This window comes from Danio rerio, chromosome 1 (genome assembly GCF_049306965.1).
Source record: "Danio rerio strain Tuebingen ecotype United States chromosome 1, GRCz12tu, whole genome shotgun sequence".
In the NCBI taxonomy this organism is placed as follows: Eukaryota; Metazoa; Chordata; class Actinopteri; order Cypriniformes; family Danionidae; genus Danio; species Danio rerio.
The window spans coordinates 10,356,441-10,373,821 of NC_133176.1; positions in this window are offsets into that span (position 1 = coordinate 10,356,441).

Genomic DNA, 17,381 nt, shown 5'->3' on the forward strand with positions numbered 1-17,381 from the left:
GGTATTCATATTTTATAATATGAGTTACTGTAATATTATTTCACTATATTCCTTAATGGGCTAAATGCAGAGCTAGTGTTTTTTGGCCAATGATGAACATCCAGTGAAAGGTTTATGTGACTATTATCAATTTCATAAGGTTCTTTTTACAGCATCGATGTTGTACTGTATTTCAAATCAGTTTAATAGACTTAGCCAAACATCCATTTGGTTGTTAAAGTGAAAACAAGACAAAAGACTGTGTGCACGCTAATGCCATCATTAGCAGCAGGCTAGCGCAGACACACCGTTGAAAATTCTGGGGTAAAATTAATTTCCATATTTTAAAGACATGGCACAGAAAAATAGAATTTAATGCAGTGCTTGTTTGGTCTGATACCCACTTTATATTGTACCTTAACCAGGCAGTGGCACATATACCTACAGGAGGCACATTATACTATTAATACGACTATCATAATTAATGTCCCATGTTTTCGATGTAAAAATATAAATTACTCTGAAAGTAAATACTGTGGTACTGTAAATACTGTGGATTTTTAACCATCTCAATTTACGTTACATTATTTCTTCTAGTCTTTTCATTAGCTAATCATTTAATAATTAAAAAAAAAAACATTTTACAGCATTTATATAGGCAAAATAAGATTAATTAAGATTTACAGCATACAGCTTACTGTTATGCGTTATATGTTTTTTAATAACATTTACAAGGTCATTGAAAGCCGGTATAACATATTTTAGCTCATGTCATGCAAAAGAAAGGACAGTTATAGTTGAAGCCTAAACGCACTGGGTGTAAATCATTGAAGTGTTTGACAGACTCAGTTCAGAGGTTACAGAGGAGCGTAGACACAGAAAATGAGCTTCTTCTTGCTCTTTCAAACAAGGACATGTTTTAAAAAGCCACTATTATGCATCAAAAAGGGTTATATTTTGGTTTTGGGGTCTCCAGCAACAACAGACTGATATACATGCAAGGTCAAAAAAACACTTTCATTGTATTATAATATGCATTTATTCTTTTCTCGTTTTTCCCAGAAGTCTCCCATATTCCAGACCCAACTGCCCTCACCCTCCCGTTTTGTTATTTTTTCCGGAAAACTCCCGTGATTTCACCGCCGGTTTAAGCACGTCATACGATAATAAAGAGTTAACCAGACACAGTACAAGCGGTTACAGGTAATAAAACACAATTAAATACATAATTTGCAAGCTAGAGAAAACAAGGAGGCAACCATTTCAATCGCATTTACTTACACTTACAGAAGGAACTGGTCTATGAACTGTGTACTGTAAAGTTCCTGTCAAGCTCTGCAAAGTCCCAAATAGTATTTTCTGATCCTTCCTTTAACAAACGTCCAATGAATCCTCCATTGTAAGTGTGTAGATTGCTAAAGCACTCGTCAGAAAAATGACAGGAACACGGCACAAGGCTGAGGCTATAATGCTGAGGTATTTTCGCAATAATAAACTTCAACCACTGACTCTTCACAGCCTCATCTTTGGGTAGGGAAAGTAGCAGTAACTTTCCCTCACACTTTAGAGCACAGCGCCTTCACGACATGTTTCAACCAGGGTCTGCTACAGTGTTTTTGGGTGGGGTCGGGGGCTTTAAATTCTCCCAAGTTTGCACGTGCAACAAATGAGCGTGGCTTGAGTTTCATATCAACGTCACACTGGCACGGTTAAGAACTCGTTATCAAGACAATTCATTTGAAGCACTATAAGTCGACTCTTTAATTGATGAATCAATAGTTTTAAACACGGCACACTTTCAGATTTAAGCCGTAGCTAGATATTTCACTTCACTTAGAGCTGTGTTACACACTACATGAAAGGTCATTTCCAAAAATCCCTAATAGGGGCTCTTTAACAAACTCAATATCCATTTATTTACTACAGTTAAAGCTTCAGGAAGAGTTAAAGCCAAACTAACAAGCAAAAAAATAAATCTACTACGACTACACAAGAAGTCTTACCTGGCCCCTCTATAATTTAAAAAAGAGAAGCACAATTAGTTCCCAAATAAAATCCACCTCTCTCCCCGATGCTTCCAGTAATTTACATACAAACAACATAAAAGTTTTCAAACTGGGTTATGAATATAAATGAAAGTGTGTGTCTGATGTTTAACCAAAGTAATGGTGCAACAGCAGCAAATGTATCCAAGAACTGTAACTGTAGAGGAGATGAGGATTTTTGCATGTGCTTTTCTGGAATGATTAGAAAGCAGCACAGGCACAGCTGACGACAATTAAACAATTTTGACAATTTTCACACGCTGAGAGAAAGCAAAACTCAAATAATACACAAAACTCTTCACGCTGATATGCAATAAAGAAACATCCCCCAACAAAAATCCTACATAACAGCTCATGTTTCCACAGAATACACCATAATACCATACAAAGAGAGTTAGGCAAGGGACAATAATGCTGCTAACTAAATACCACTTTATTGATTCAGTATTTTATTGTTTTGGTGACTTTAGTGACTGTTTGAGATCCTATCCCTGAAGACCTTGCATTACCCTTCACCTTATTGTAAAATATTGAGGTTTTGATATAAATGCACTTACCTGTAAATTATGGCAGCTGATCAATCCAGATTATATTAGTCGTTTTCACACAGCACTTAATTTCAGGGTTTTTGGTCACATATAGGAGTATATAGGATTTATTTATTTCTGCTCGGGGTTATGAAAAGTGAAGCCAAACATGTGCACTGTGAAACACTGTAGTGTTACAAGGCTTTTACACAGCACCATTTGATATGCATTTTTATTAGATCTGTGTGAATGAGGTTGCTCTAATTACATTGGCTTTTGTATATGAATCCTTTTAAAAATATTTGAGTAGATGTGTTAATATATTAAATATTATGTTACTTCAAGGTTGAGGGAAACATGCTAAATAGTAAAGAAAAATATGTCAATTGAGGTAAACAGCCATTCTGAAAAGTCCATTGTGTAAAAATCTTGAAAACAGTTGGCAATACACCATAGAGGATTCATGTAAACAGGTTGCATGCTGCTTCCAGTCAATGGCACTGCAGAAATATGGATGTATACTCAGGGTTTAAGATTATAGAGTCAGCTCTTTTCATTCCCACTTTGCACCCTTCAGTTTTGTTGATGATGTATTATTTTACTCAGTGATAAAATAATTTATATTCATACATTTTTTTAAGTGTTGGATTAATGAATAATTACATTCTAAAAATAATGAATGTTATTTCTTTAAATGTTACTGATTAGTTTTTTTAGAAAATTAATTAAGCAAATATACATTTAGATTGCTTTAAAAATAGAAGAAAAAATATATATATATATTACACTCTCAGAAATAAAGGTTCAAAACCGATCACTAGGGTGGTATCTTTTTAAAAGATACACTTTTATACCTTAAATGTGCACATTGGTACCTTAAAAATACTTTTAGGCTACACTTTTGTATCTTCAAGAAACCATGAGGTACACATCTGTACTAGTTGAAACACAGGCTCATTGTGAAAACATACTCCTATATACATTTCTGGAGAGCTAGAATTATATAGCCAGAGCTACTGTACATATGGCTACATTTCATCTTTAAAACAAATGCTATGGGGTGGTATGACGCCGAGGACAACTTCTGTTTCTTTTAGTGCTACCAGCTTACCACTTACCTCCGTGTGGAGCTTTTCTGCTGTTACCAGTTTACCCAGTTACTTCCCCCATACAGCCTCGGATTTAAGATGCAGAGAGGAGTTGATGGGGTCGATGATGTGTTCAAGTCCTGCAAAGAACAGTTCCAGAAAGTAGGTAAAACATAAACAAAAGGCAAAAAATGAAATAAAGTAAATAACAGGGTGGGAATGTGGTAAGATCGGAAAACATGGCAAAAAATCAAGCGGCCACAAGGGCTTTTCTTTTTCTGGATTGTGTTTGAAAACACTATCGGTTGGGTTTAGGGAAGGGGGTGGATGAGGTGTTTTCAGTTGGTCGGTCAGTCAGTTAACAGCGGCCTCTGGTGGATTTAAGTGAGAAGAACAGGCATGAAAGGCACTCATGAGCAATATTTGAGATCTGAAAAAGTGTACAAAGTTTTCTCAAAAACAAAACTGCTAAAAACGTACCTCCTGGGACTTATTTCACAATCTCCAGAAATGTATATTAAATTATGTATCAATAATGAGCCTGGGTTGCCTTTTTAGATATTAATATGTACCTTTGAAGGTACATACGTAGCCCTGTAATGTACAAAAGTGTATCATTTGAAAAGGTCCCACCCTAGTGACAGGTTTTGTACCTTTATTTCTGAGAGTGTATGACAATACCTCCCCAATAAAAGTGACAACTTTTTAAAAGCGTATATTCAATTCAATTCAGCTTTATTTGTATAGCGCTTTTACAATGTAGATTTGTACAAAAATTATGGTTTTTTTTTTCTTTAAAGAAGTTGTTATTCCACCCCGTTTAGAGTATAGTGGTCAACATTTTTAAAAATGTATGTTTTCTCTCTCAGAAAGTCATTTTTGGATAGTTTGTGGTTTGGTCTTAGTGACTTAGCAGTTCTCTTCCCTCCTAACGCTTCACTGATTTAAGGAGCTAGCTTTACCACTAAAACACTTGGTGAATTAAACTGCACACATCCATTATGTTCTTCTAAATTAGCAAGTTAAAAGCTACTTTTAGCCTTAAGATGTTTTTGGTAATACTGATACATTTTTAAAATATGATTATTTAGCAGTTTTGTTCACAGTTTGTCTCTCTAACTTACTGCTAAATAACATCAACACTGCAAGTTACAGCTTCTTTATTAACTGTTACAAGGTCAGCCGATGCAACATATTTTAGCTCTTGACATGCGACACAAAGGACGGTTTGTTAAAGCTTAAACGCACTCCACGTATGGGTGTAAATCACTGAAGTGTTCGACACTAACTTGAATGATTTACAATCCCTCAAGTCCAGTGTCACTGCACTTTAGCCATTAGGAGAGCGGATGTGCAGGAGGACATTTGTTAAAGTCAGCCGGTCATTAAGATGAGGAGGAGACACACTGTCCTGTCTGATAATGATTTATTAACAAGTGTTCAGATCTAATGGGGGTTTGTGGCATGGTTAAACTGTGTCTGTGTGTGTGTGCGTGTGTGTGTGTGTGTACTTGTTTATGAGGTTGACGAGGACACAAAATTGTATAATGACATACAGTTGAAGTCTGAATTATTACTGATTTATTTTATCTTTGCCATCATGACCGTATATAATATTTTACTAGATATTTTTCAAGATACTTGTATTCAGCTTAAAGTGAAATTTAAAGGCTTGATTAGGTTAATTAGGCAAGTTAAGGTAATTAGGCAAGTCATTGTGTAACAATGGTTTGTTCTGTAGACTATCAAAAAACATACTGCTTAAGGAGGCTAATAATATTGACCTCAAAATGGCTTTTTTTTAAAATGAAAACTGCTTTCATTCTAGCCAAAATAATACAATTAAGACTTTCTCCAGAAGAAAAAATATTGTTGGAAATACTGTGAAAAAGTCCTTGCTCTGTTAAATAAAAACTAGTAATTTTGACTTTAACCGTATATATGTTTTAAAGTGGTTTAAGGGGACATGTTTTGTGTCCTTGTAACTCAAAACACTTAAAATTTATGGTATCACTTTATTTTGATGGACCCTTTAACACATTTTGTTGAATTTAAGTCATGTTGCAACTATAAATGCCAACTAATTCTAATTAAAATATAAGTAAACTGTTAGGTTGGGGTTAGGGTTTGTATAAATAAACATAAGATGTGTAATATGTATATTGTACTTGCAAAATATCCTATTTTGATTTGAATGTCTCTTGGTGAAGCAGTGTCAGCAGATATTAAGCAGACAGCCTAATTAGAATCAGTTGAAATGTACTTGCAATGACAACAAAATATCAACATCAAAATTAAGTGATACCGAAATCATACTTAATAGGGTCCAGTGCTTCCCACACATAGACTTTACTTGGGCAGGCCAACCAGGGGCGCGTTTCCCAAACAACTACGTAACTTGCGGCTGAACTATCATAGTGCGATGCATCGTTGTTGAAAATAGCAATGTAGTGATGAGTGTTTCCCAAAACTGTAGTTGCTTTTGTCGTTAGTTATAACGCCCATAATGATGCTCTAAACGGGGTGGAATAACAACTTCTTTAAAGAAAAAAAAACCCATAATTTTTGTACAAATCATTTTGTTTTAAATGCACATGCAAAAAAATACTAGTTTTGGTAAAAAAAAAAAAAAATGCACTCATTTTCCATATTAATTTAAATACATGTAAGCGACACATAAAGAACCTATACATGTTTACTTTACAAATATTATTGATATTTGTATCAATATTCCATATAAAATCCCTTAGCTAACAAGTACTCTAACCTCATATATAAGTCATATAAATCATTAATGGTTGTAGGCCTAATTTACAGTAGGCTATTTATTAAAAAAAAAAAATCTTATTATTAATAATAATAATAATAATAATAATAATAATAATAATAATAATAATAATAATTATTATTATTATTATTATTATTATTATTATTATTATTATTGTTGTTGTTATTATTATTATTATTATTATAATTATTATTATTATTTTGGATATTGTTTATTAAGCTTATTTTTTATTTTATTTTAAGTCTACTTTTATAAGTTGACACATTAAAACCACTGCAGAAATCTTCTAACCAACAGGCCCATGTCATATACAGTAGGCCTACAGATAAATTTTTTAATACAGACAAATAACCTACTATAAATTAATGTTATTAATTATAACATTAAATATATATATATATATATATATATATATATATATATATATATATATATATATATATATATATATATATATATATATGCTAAGTATATATACAAAAAGATTCTACCTAAGAGAAATGATTCTAATGTTGTTGTTTTTTTATCATTCCAAGTTTAAATATTGGAATGTTCTAAATGAATAGGGCATATGGGGATAACAGGGAATAGGACACAATCAGGAACTGTGCTTCGAACTACAGCTCCAAAGGTGTAGTTGCAAGCATACAAGTTTGCATCGCAGTTTGAGAATGTTCTCTGGAAAAAGGGATTTGGGAAACGTCAAATCAGCAAACTATGTTTGTAATGATGGAACATGCAACCTTAGTTAGCGAACAATGGTTTGCGGAAACGCACCTGAGGTATACAGAGACACACCTTTTTCCATCTAGCCAGGGTTTCTAAATCTACTAAAATGTATTTGGCTTTTGTTTTTTTGGCTTTTCTTTCTATAGCTGTCACTAATCGTATATGCGCACAGCCACAAGAGCAAGAGAGACATTACATAATTAATTCTTTAATCTAAACAACTTTTACACAAAATTACATTTAAACTGGCTGCAAAATATTTGTACACCACCAGAACTGGTTAATCAACTGCTTTATTTAAATAATCCACACGCTTTATTCTTGTAATTATTATAATTTTTTGAAACATTGTCTGTTTTTGTTCCTTTTTTCTGTCATTTTTGTTTTCATTTGCTCTATAATTTATTGATTTGATGATGTCAATATACTACTTTTTTAGGGCAGGGGGGAGTTCACCTTTAATTGATAGGACAGTAGAGAGTATAGACAGGAAAGCGTGGGGAGAGGAGAGCGGGCAAGGATTGGCATAGGACCTCGAGGTGGGAATCAAACTCAAGTCACACTGGAGTGCCATGTGTCGACGCACTAACCACTACACCATTGGCGCCGACAATGTACTACATATTTTATACATCTAAAATGCTTTGGCAATACTGTACGAAATGTCATACCAATAAAGAAACCTGTACTTGAATAGCTTGTTTTTTACTTAAATCCACTGAAAAGAAACAGGTTATAAGTTTCTAAACAAATAAAAATATTGTTTTAAAATCTAATTATCTTTTGTTTGTCGCATATAGTTAACTATTTATGTGATGTGGGTAAAAGGGGAAGCACTGGACTGAGACTATTGACCTTCAAAATTTGCCACAGGTTTCCTCTGAAGGTTGGGTTTAGGTATGGTGTAAGTCCATATAATAAGCAGGTATAAGGCCTATGGAGAGTCCCCGTTAGCCATATATACAAGTATGCGTATGTGCTTGTGTGTATTCATCCACTAATTTAGAGTTGCATGATTAGCTTGATCAAGCTGAATGGCTCACTGTAGCGAGCATGTGCTTCGCTCCACAGTTTCTGTACTGACAGTTTTACTCGGAGCCAATATCTGGAGCAAGCGTGGGCCTAACACATACTCTGACGCAACACACACATGGTGTCCTGGATCCGCCACAGACCCGACAACAGCCAGGAACCACACACATTCACACACACAGGCTATTAATCCACTATTTGACTTCATCTATCTTTTATGCTTTGACAGGAACGTTTCTTGTAGCCTTTTATCTGCATGGGTGCTGTAACTTTTACTGCTTTTTTCCTTGTTTTGATGTTATGTTTTGATTTTTAGTACCTAGAGATCCACCAATGTGTTGGTCGAGGTATATTGGTGTGTTTAATGTTAAATGGTCTGTAGGCGGTGGTTGCTCAGTGGTTAGCACTGTCACTGGTTTGAATCCCACCTGCCAGTTGGCATATCTGTGTGGAGTTTGCATGTTCTCCCCATGTTGGCGTGAGTTTCCAGGTGCTCCGGATTCCCCCACAGTTCAAAGGCATGTGCTACAGGTGAATTGGATAAGCTATATTGGCCGTAGTGTATAAGTGTGTGAATTAGTGTGTATTGGTGTTTCCCAGTTCGTGGTTGCAGCTGGAAGGGCATCAGCTGTGTAAAACATGTGCTGGAATAGTTAGCGATTCAGTCCGCTCTGGCAACCCCTAATAAATAAGGAACTAAGCCGAAGAAAAAATGAATGGTCTGTGGTAACAGCGTTTAGTTTTTTTACTTTGCTAACTTGTACAATTGGCAAATATCTAACACAATCTGACGGCAATTCATAACTTTATGATTTAGTGCAGGGGTCTCAAACTCGCGGCCCGCGGGCCCTTTGCGGCCCTCAGTGCAATATTTTGTGGCCCGCGCCGACCGCTGTACACTGACAGAATCAGCGGAGCGGGGAGAGAGAGCGCTCCCCGCTCCGCTGATTCTATCCGTACACAGCGGTCACTGGCATTCCCCGCCCGCCGTGTAAACAAAGGGGCGGGGATGCCGGTGACGTCACCATGCTCCCCGCCCCTTTGTTAGACGCTGTGACGGGCGGGAAGTGTTAGGAGGGAACTCGCGCCGGCCAGAACAAAGGTAAGCTGTTCCCGCCCCAGCCTGCCACTTAGCTACCTATCTGCAGCCTGCCACCTACCTAGCTACAGCCTGCATCTTATATATATTATAGGTAGATACAGACTGGTACAGACTGATGTGACTGGAGTGGGGTTCAAGCGGACCATGTGCCTTTTTGGGAGCACATATTTGTGTGAGAAGTTATTCTTCACCTTGAACGTCAATAAGTCAAAGAACAGGTCTAGACTTAATAATGATCATCTTCAAGCCATACTGAGGGTCTCAACTGCTTCTGCTCTAAAGCCAAATGTGGTTCAGATTTGTGAGAAGAAGCGCTGTCAAGTCTCTGGCAGCAAGAAGTAGGCAAAAGATGCCATGTTCAGAAGAACTGTTCATAATCTTCACTCAATGTTCTATTAATGTTCAGGACACTTCATGTTCAGAAGAAATAATTAAAACTGTTAATAATGACATTTGAGGACTTTTTTTGTGAAATCCCTTATGCGGCCCAGCCTCACCCAGACTTTGCCTCCTGCGGCCCCCAGGTAAATTGAGTTTGAGACCCCTGATTTAGTGGCTAATCTCAGTCGTACAATTTAGTGCAATTTGCGTATATTCCTCAATGATGGTTGAGTTTAGAGGTGGGGTTGGGTGCCAAACCTCATTTTTACTGAACTAGAATTCAGAAATTCATACGAATTAGCCACTAAACTGACAAAGCGTAAACAACTTTCATTTCCTTGTGAGATAAGGCCAGTGTTGACAACCATTTTTAATGAAAAGTAGGTTAAGCCTGGCTGAAAAGTAGCTAAATGATGCTAGATGACGTCACACACTAGTTTACATATCAGGGATGTCATCATGTAGTATCTGAAAAGCATAACCTCATCATGTTTCTACTCTCTGAGACGCCGTGTATTATATTATATTAAAACATTACATCCAGATGCACAATAAATAAGTTATAATTAACATATCACTTCGCGTGATGACGTGATTGTGTAATCGCAACTTAAAAACTACATCTTTATGTAGTAAACAAAATAATTAAGGTTTTCTCAAAGTGACTGGCCATCTCAGCAAAAACATTATTTGAAATATGTTTATTTAGATTTGTATGAAAAATATATTTATAGCACTATTGGAATTAATTGCTACCTAAATTACCAACAATTATACATGTTAACAAATATCAGTAAATGAACAGTTATGAACAACAATCTGAGCTAGCGATTTATTTTACTGAGTGAAGTCTTTTTTAAAAACTGCTAAAAGTAGCCAAATAAATGTTACAAATTGCTAAATTTGTTGCTAGGTGCTGTTTGAAAAGAAAAGTTGCTAGGGTACTATGAAAAGTTGTTAAATCTAGCAACAAATGCTAAGTTGGCAACACTGGATCAGGCTGCAAATATCAGTATCAAAATTAGCTAATGGTTGTTTTATATAAAGTTGAAGGCAAAATTATTAATCCTCCTGTAAAATGTTGAGTTATATATATATATATATATATATATATATATATATATATATATATATATATATATATATATATATATTTCTCAAGTGTTTTTTAACAGAAAGAAAAAACTTAACAAATTGTATTTTACACACATAATATTTAATATAATAGTTTCAATTATAGGACACTAGCATTCAGCTTAAAGTGCCGTTTAAAGCCGTAATTAAGTTAATTTGGTTAAATTAAGTTTGGTTAATTAGCCAAGACATTGGACAACAGTGGTTTGTTCTGTACTCAATCAAAAATTGTCTTAAAAGGGCTAATAATATTGACCTTAAATTTTAAAAACAATTTAAAAACTGTTTTTATTTCAGTAAACTAAAAGGGACTTTAACCCAAAGAAAATAAGCTCTGTTCCTTGCTCTGTTAAATATCCCTCAGGAAATATTGTAAAAATATTTAATTTCAAAGGAGGGTTAATAGTTTTGCTTTTTGAATGTATTCATAAAAAATGTTTCATATCATGTTCTTAATCATAAAACTATACGCATCCTGTGATATTGGGTGAATGATTTAAAATCTTAAAAAATCTGTTTATTTTTCATCAAACTTTGATTTCTACAAACTTGAACTGATTACATAGAATTTCCTTTATTCCTTTTTATTCCTTTTTATTCTTGCTTAAACACAATTATTTAAAGATATTGGATTAGTTTATTCTGTTGTATTTACTTATCACTGAAACATTTGTGTATGAATTTGTAAATGAATCCAATCTGTGTTTAAAGAAAATTTGTTTTAAAAGTGATATTGCTAGGTGGCATGGTGGCTCAGTGGTTAGAACTGTCACCTCACAGCCAAAAGGTCACTGGTTTGAACTAGTTGGCATGCCTGTGTGGAGTTTGGATGTTCTCCTGTGTTCGAGTGAGTTTCCTCCGAGTGCTCACACACAGTCTAAAGATATGCGGTTTAGGCCAATTGAGTAAGCTAAATTGGTCGTAGTGTATGAGTGTGTGTGTGAATGAATGTGTATGGATCATGTTTTCCAGTACTAGATTGCGGCTATAAGGGCATCTGCTGCGTTAAACATATGCTGGAATAATTGGCGGTTCATTCCAGTGTGGCAACCTCTGAAATAGAGACAATCCGAAGGAAAATGAATGAATGAATGAATGAATGAATGAATGAATGAATGTGACTTTGCCAGTTTTTGTTGACAAAAGTTCAGCTATAGTTTACAAGTGACAAATATCATTATCAAAATCAGCCACTACTTGTTTAGTAAACTTGCTATATGCCAAAAAAAAAAAAAAAACACTTGTCAATGAATTCTTATTAATACCTTTTTTTTTTACTTTACCAATTATTGAACAGCAGCACTCGAGCTGACATAAGCTACGCTAAAAATGTATCATTGTGGTATTCGTTATGATCCAATATGCATTTTGTGCTTTGGATCCAAGACATGATGGTTGATTCCACATCTTAAAAAGTCTGTTTACATCCGAGTTAAAGGGGTCATATATTCACAGATGCTTTTTTTACTTTGGAAGCTTTAATATGTAACCCTCAGATGTCCCAAGAACGTGTCTGTGATGTTTCAGCTCAAAATACCTCATGGATCATTTATTATACTATGCTGTAAATGTTCTTTCTAGTGCTTTCTGATATAGAGAATAACTCCCCCTGGAGTGAATGTGTGCTGTGTAACATTCAGATGTTTCTCATGCTCAAACTGCAACATTACTAAAGGAAACTGGAAGTGTAAAGAGAAACTTAAAGGCAGAGTTCACCCAAAAAGGAAAATTCTGACATCATTTATTTATTCTTCATATTTTCAAAACCTATTTGAGTTTCTTTCTTCTATTAAAAACATTAGACAGTATTTGGAAAAATGCTTCTGGCACTCATTGATTTCCACAGTAATTTTTTCCCCTACTATTAACCTCAATGACCAGCATTCTTCAAAATAGCTTATTTTATTTGTTTAACAGATCAACAGAAACTTAAAGGTTTAATCCCACATGATCAGGAGAGTAAATAACTTTTTGTATGTGAACTACCCCTTTAAAATCACCCTCAATGTAATAGAGCAGGGGTGGCCAACCCTGTTCCCAACCGATATCAAACACACTGCCTGTAATTATCACATGGTGTTCAGTTCCAGTTAATTGTTTCAGGTGTGTTTGATATGGGTAGCAACTAAAATCTGTAGGAAGGTGGCTCTCCAGGAACAGGGTTGGCCACCCCTGTATTAGAGATTTGGATTTCACTGTATATGTGACATATTTGTGTACACTTATTAAGTAAATTAAATGATTAAAATACAAGGTGAATGACATATTAACATGAAATTAATAAGCATGTAAATATTCCCACTTAGAATATATATAGATATATATATATAATTTTTTTTTTTTTTTTTGGAGTGATATACCCCCTTTAAACAACCCTCAAATATGTATTAGAAATTTGGATTTCATTCTATGTGAGATAATTTTGTTTACACTTAATAACCGAATTAAAATATTAAAAGACAAGGTGAATGACAAATTAACATAAAATAAATAAACTTAGTAAATATTCCCAAATAAAAATCTGCTATTTGGAAATAATCTATTAAACACAATTGGTGATACTTTGAAAAATGCTTCTGGCACGCATTGACTTTCATAGTACACTTCTTTCCTACTATGGAAGTCAATTACCAGCATTCTTCAAAATAGCCTATTTTGTGTTCAACAGAAGAAAGAAGCTGAAAAGGAAAGGTTTAAAACCACAAGATTGAGAGTAAATAATTTTCTGGGGTGAATAACCACTTTAAAATAGCACACCTTTAAAATGACCCTTAAAAAATGGATCTCTGTAAACAGTATGTGACATTTTTGTTTAGACTTAAGAGGTAAATTACCTATAAAAATACAAGCTAAATAACAAATTACCATGAAATAAATAAACATGAAGTAAATATTCCCAGATATAAATGTAAAATATGGCAATATATGCATATTACATGACATAGAAGTTCATATTTGGATTTTACATGATACCAGTATATCAACATATGCCATATGCAGCATATTTCAAAAATGACTGTTTCATATATTTCAACCATTGGAATTACAAATATGCATATATATGCTCAAAAGTGTTATAATAATGTACATTTATAAAGGTAATATATTTGAATATATGTACATATTTGTAATTCCCATGGTCAAAAAATAAAATAAAAGTAATTTTTTTTGCAATATTTTAAAAAATATGCTGCACATGACATATATTTTTATATGAAATGCAAATATGAACTTAAGTCATATATGTATTGTGTATATAATTTCAATGCATCAGATTTCTATATGGGTATGCCCTAAAGAATTGTATTGTATAATGTACTCCAGTGATGTTGTGAAAGTCTTGTTATACAGTGTATTGGATCTCCCCATACAGTAGCTCTGCTTTGGGCTTCTTGTTTGTACTTTATAACCTACTTTGGATTTGTCAGCAGGACAGCTGTTTTCCCCAAAGTCCTGGGCTTTCTCTAGCTCTGATATCTGCAACAAAGTCTTATTGTTGTGTTACACACGACAGAGTGCATTGAATATACTAAAAAATACACCAGAGGCTTCGCATTAAATTGACTTCTTAGCATAACCACTCCACACTGCTAAAAAGTCACGTCTCCGAAATTGCTGGTGAACAGAGGATATGTGTGTTTTTCCCAGGGAGTTGACTCTTGATCTTGACATTAGGCCTCTGTAGACGTCATAAACATAACATTAGTCTGGGTTTTATTGCTTGGTGTCTTGATCTGGATCTGGGTCGCTGCTTACAGTCTCAGACAACGGTCTATTTCCAGAGCTTTAGGAGCAGCATTTTTTCTACACTGGGGAAAGATGCTTCCAGTGCTTGTGTCCTCTTTGTGGACCTTAGATATGACAAAGCTGTTGTTTTTATTTTGCGTTTAGCAGGGAAATCTATTTTTGTGGTTTATAGATGATGGTTTAAGTCATCCTTAACTGAGCATTACCAGTTTGTAAATATAACCGGACAGCTTTCACAAGTCAGGCCAGTGAAGTGTGGGATTCCTCAAGGATCAGTTTTAGGCCCTTTCCTGTTTACACTATACATGCTACCCATGGGAGACAATATCAGAAGACACTGGATCAGCTTTCACTGCTATGCAGACAATACTTCAATTCATGTTTATTTCTATAGCACTTTTACAATGTAGATTGTGTTGAGAAGAGTTGAAATTTAGTTCAGTTCAGTGTGGTTTAATTTTCACTGCTGAAAGTCCAAACACTGAAGAAAAAAATCCATTAATGCGTAGCTCCCGAACTAAGCCAGTGGCGACAGTGGCGAGAAATAAACTTCACCAATTGACGAAAATGAACCTCAAGAGAAACCAGGCTGAATTGGGCACGACCATTTCTCATTTTTCCTAACTTCTTGTGCAGAGCTGCAGTCTAGAGGCTGGAGAACGCTGGAAGTCCATCATGGAGAAGCTGCAGGTCTGAGTAGGTCATCGGCGGGTGTTCATACTGGCCCACAAGATCAATGTGGAGACTCGTCTGTCTAAGCTAGCTGAGTATGTTAAAGATGTAAAAGACTGGGTGACCAACAATTTCCTTCTCTTAAATTCAGACAAAACAGAAGTATTCTGATCCTGTACACAGCAGATCTCACAACTCGCCCTTTTATGATCTGCTCTGATTCATTTAATTTCATTGAACTAGAAGTGTAATGCGATCTCTCAACAAATTGTAACTTTATTTTATTTACTGAATAATTCTTAGCTAATATAAGAATCTCATTTATACATTTTAGTATATTTGCTCATCCCCAACCTTCAAAGAGGTGGGGTTTGGGGCGACATCTCCTTCGAAAAATGTAATATTTTCATATAAATTAAATAGTTTGAATTTGTAAAAAATAGCCACTTTTCTGACCTCAATGAGAAAGAGTTTTGTGTCCTCTTGAGATCAGGCTGAGTAGTCGGTGTGTAATTTGGAATTTGTGAGTTTAACATTTTACATTCATTCAATCATTTTCTTTTCGTCTTAGTCCCTTTATTAATCTGGGGTCGCCACAGCAGAATGAACTGCCAACTTATTCAGTATATATTTTACACAGCGGATGCGCATCCAGCTGCAACCCATCACTGGGGAACACCTATAGACTCTCATTCACACACATACACTACGGATAATTTAGCTTATACTCAATTCACCTATAGCGCAGGTCTTTGGACTGTAGGGGAAACCAGAGCACCCAGAGGAAACCAACGCCAACATGGGGAGAACATGTAAACTCATCACAGAAATGTCAACTGACCTAGCCAATTCTCGACCCAGTGGCCTTCTTGCTGCGAGGCAACAACGATAACCACTCCGCCACCGCGCCGCCCTGACATTTTACACTCTCTCACAATTCTGATTTTATAAGACACAATTGCAGTCAGAAAGTCAGAATTGCAAGATGTAAACTCACACAATTACGTTTGATTTTCAGTTGTGAAAACAAGCTTCCATGGTTTCTTAGATATATAAAAAATGACTCCAATAAATTTTGCATTTTCTAATTAATTAATGATTTTTGGTTTTAAAGTTTCCAGTCTTGGGGTGGCACCATGGCCAGGGGTTAGAACAATTGCCTCACAGCTAGAAGGTTGCTGGTTCCAGTCCTGTCTGGACCAATTGGCATTTCTGTGTAGAGTTTGCATGTTCTCCGGTTTCCCCACAATCTAAAGACATGTGCTATAGGTGAATTGGATGAAATAAATTTTTCATATGTGTGTTTGTTTGCAAGTGTGTATGGGTGTTTCCCAGTGGGTTTTGGCTGGAAGGGCATCCACTATGTAAAGCATATGCCAGAATAGTTGGCTGATAAACAAGGGACTAAGCCAAAGGAAAATGAAGGAATGAATGAGGGTCCGGTCTTGGTCTTAACTTAGTCCAAACACTGTAAAAATGGTTATACTTACAGTATTTACGGGTATTATATAATGATATATTTATAAATTGTTTCAGAATATTTCAAAAACAATCTAAAGAAACCAAAAAAATTTATCAAATTTAGCTGAATTTTTGTAGTCACTGGGAAACACCCATACACTCCTATTCACACACATTCATTCATTTTCTTTTCGGCTTAGTCCCTCTATTAATCTGGGGTCGCCACAGCCGAATGAACTGCCAACTTATCCAGCATATGTTCTACACAGCGGATGCCCTTCCAGCTGCAGCCCATCACTGGGAAACACCCATACACTTTCATTCACACTCATCCATTACAGACAACATAGCCTACCCAATTCACCTGTACCACATGTCTTTGGACTGTGGAGGGAACCGAAACACCTTGCGAAAGGTGCAAGGGAAAGGAAACCCTTGCGAACGCGGGGAGAACATGCAAACTCCACACAGAAATCCCAACTGACCCAGCCGAGGCTCAAATCAGCGACCTTCTTACTGTGAGACGACAGCACTACAAACTGTGCCACCGCATCACCTATCTATATTCACACACATACACTACCAATTCAGCTTACCCAATTCACCTATAGTGCATGTCTTTGTACAGTGGGGGAAACCAGAGCACCAAGAGGAAGCCCACACCAACACGGGGAGAACATGCAAACTAAACACACA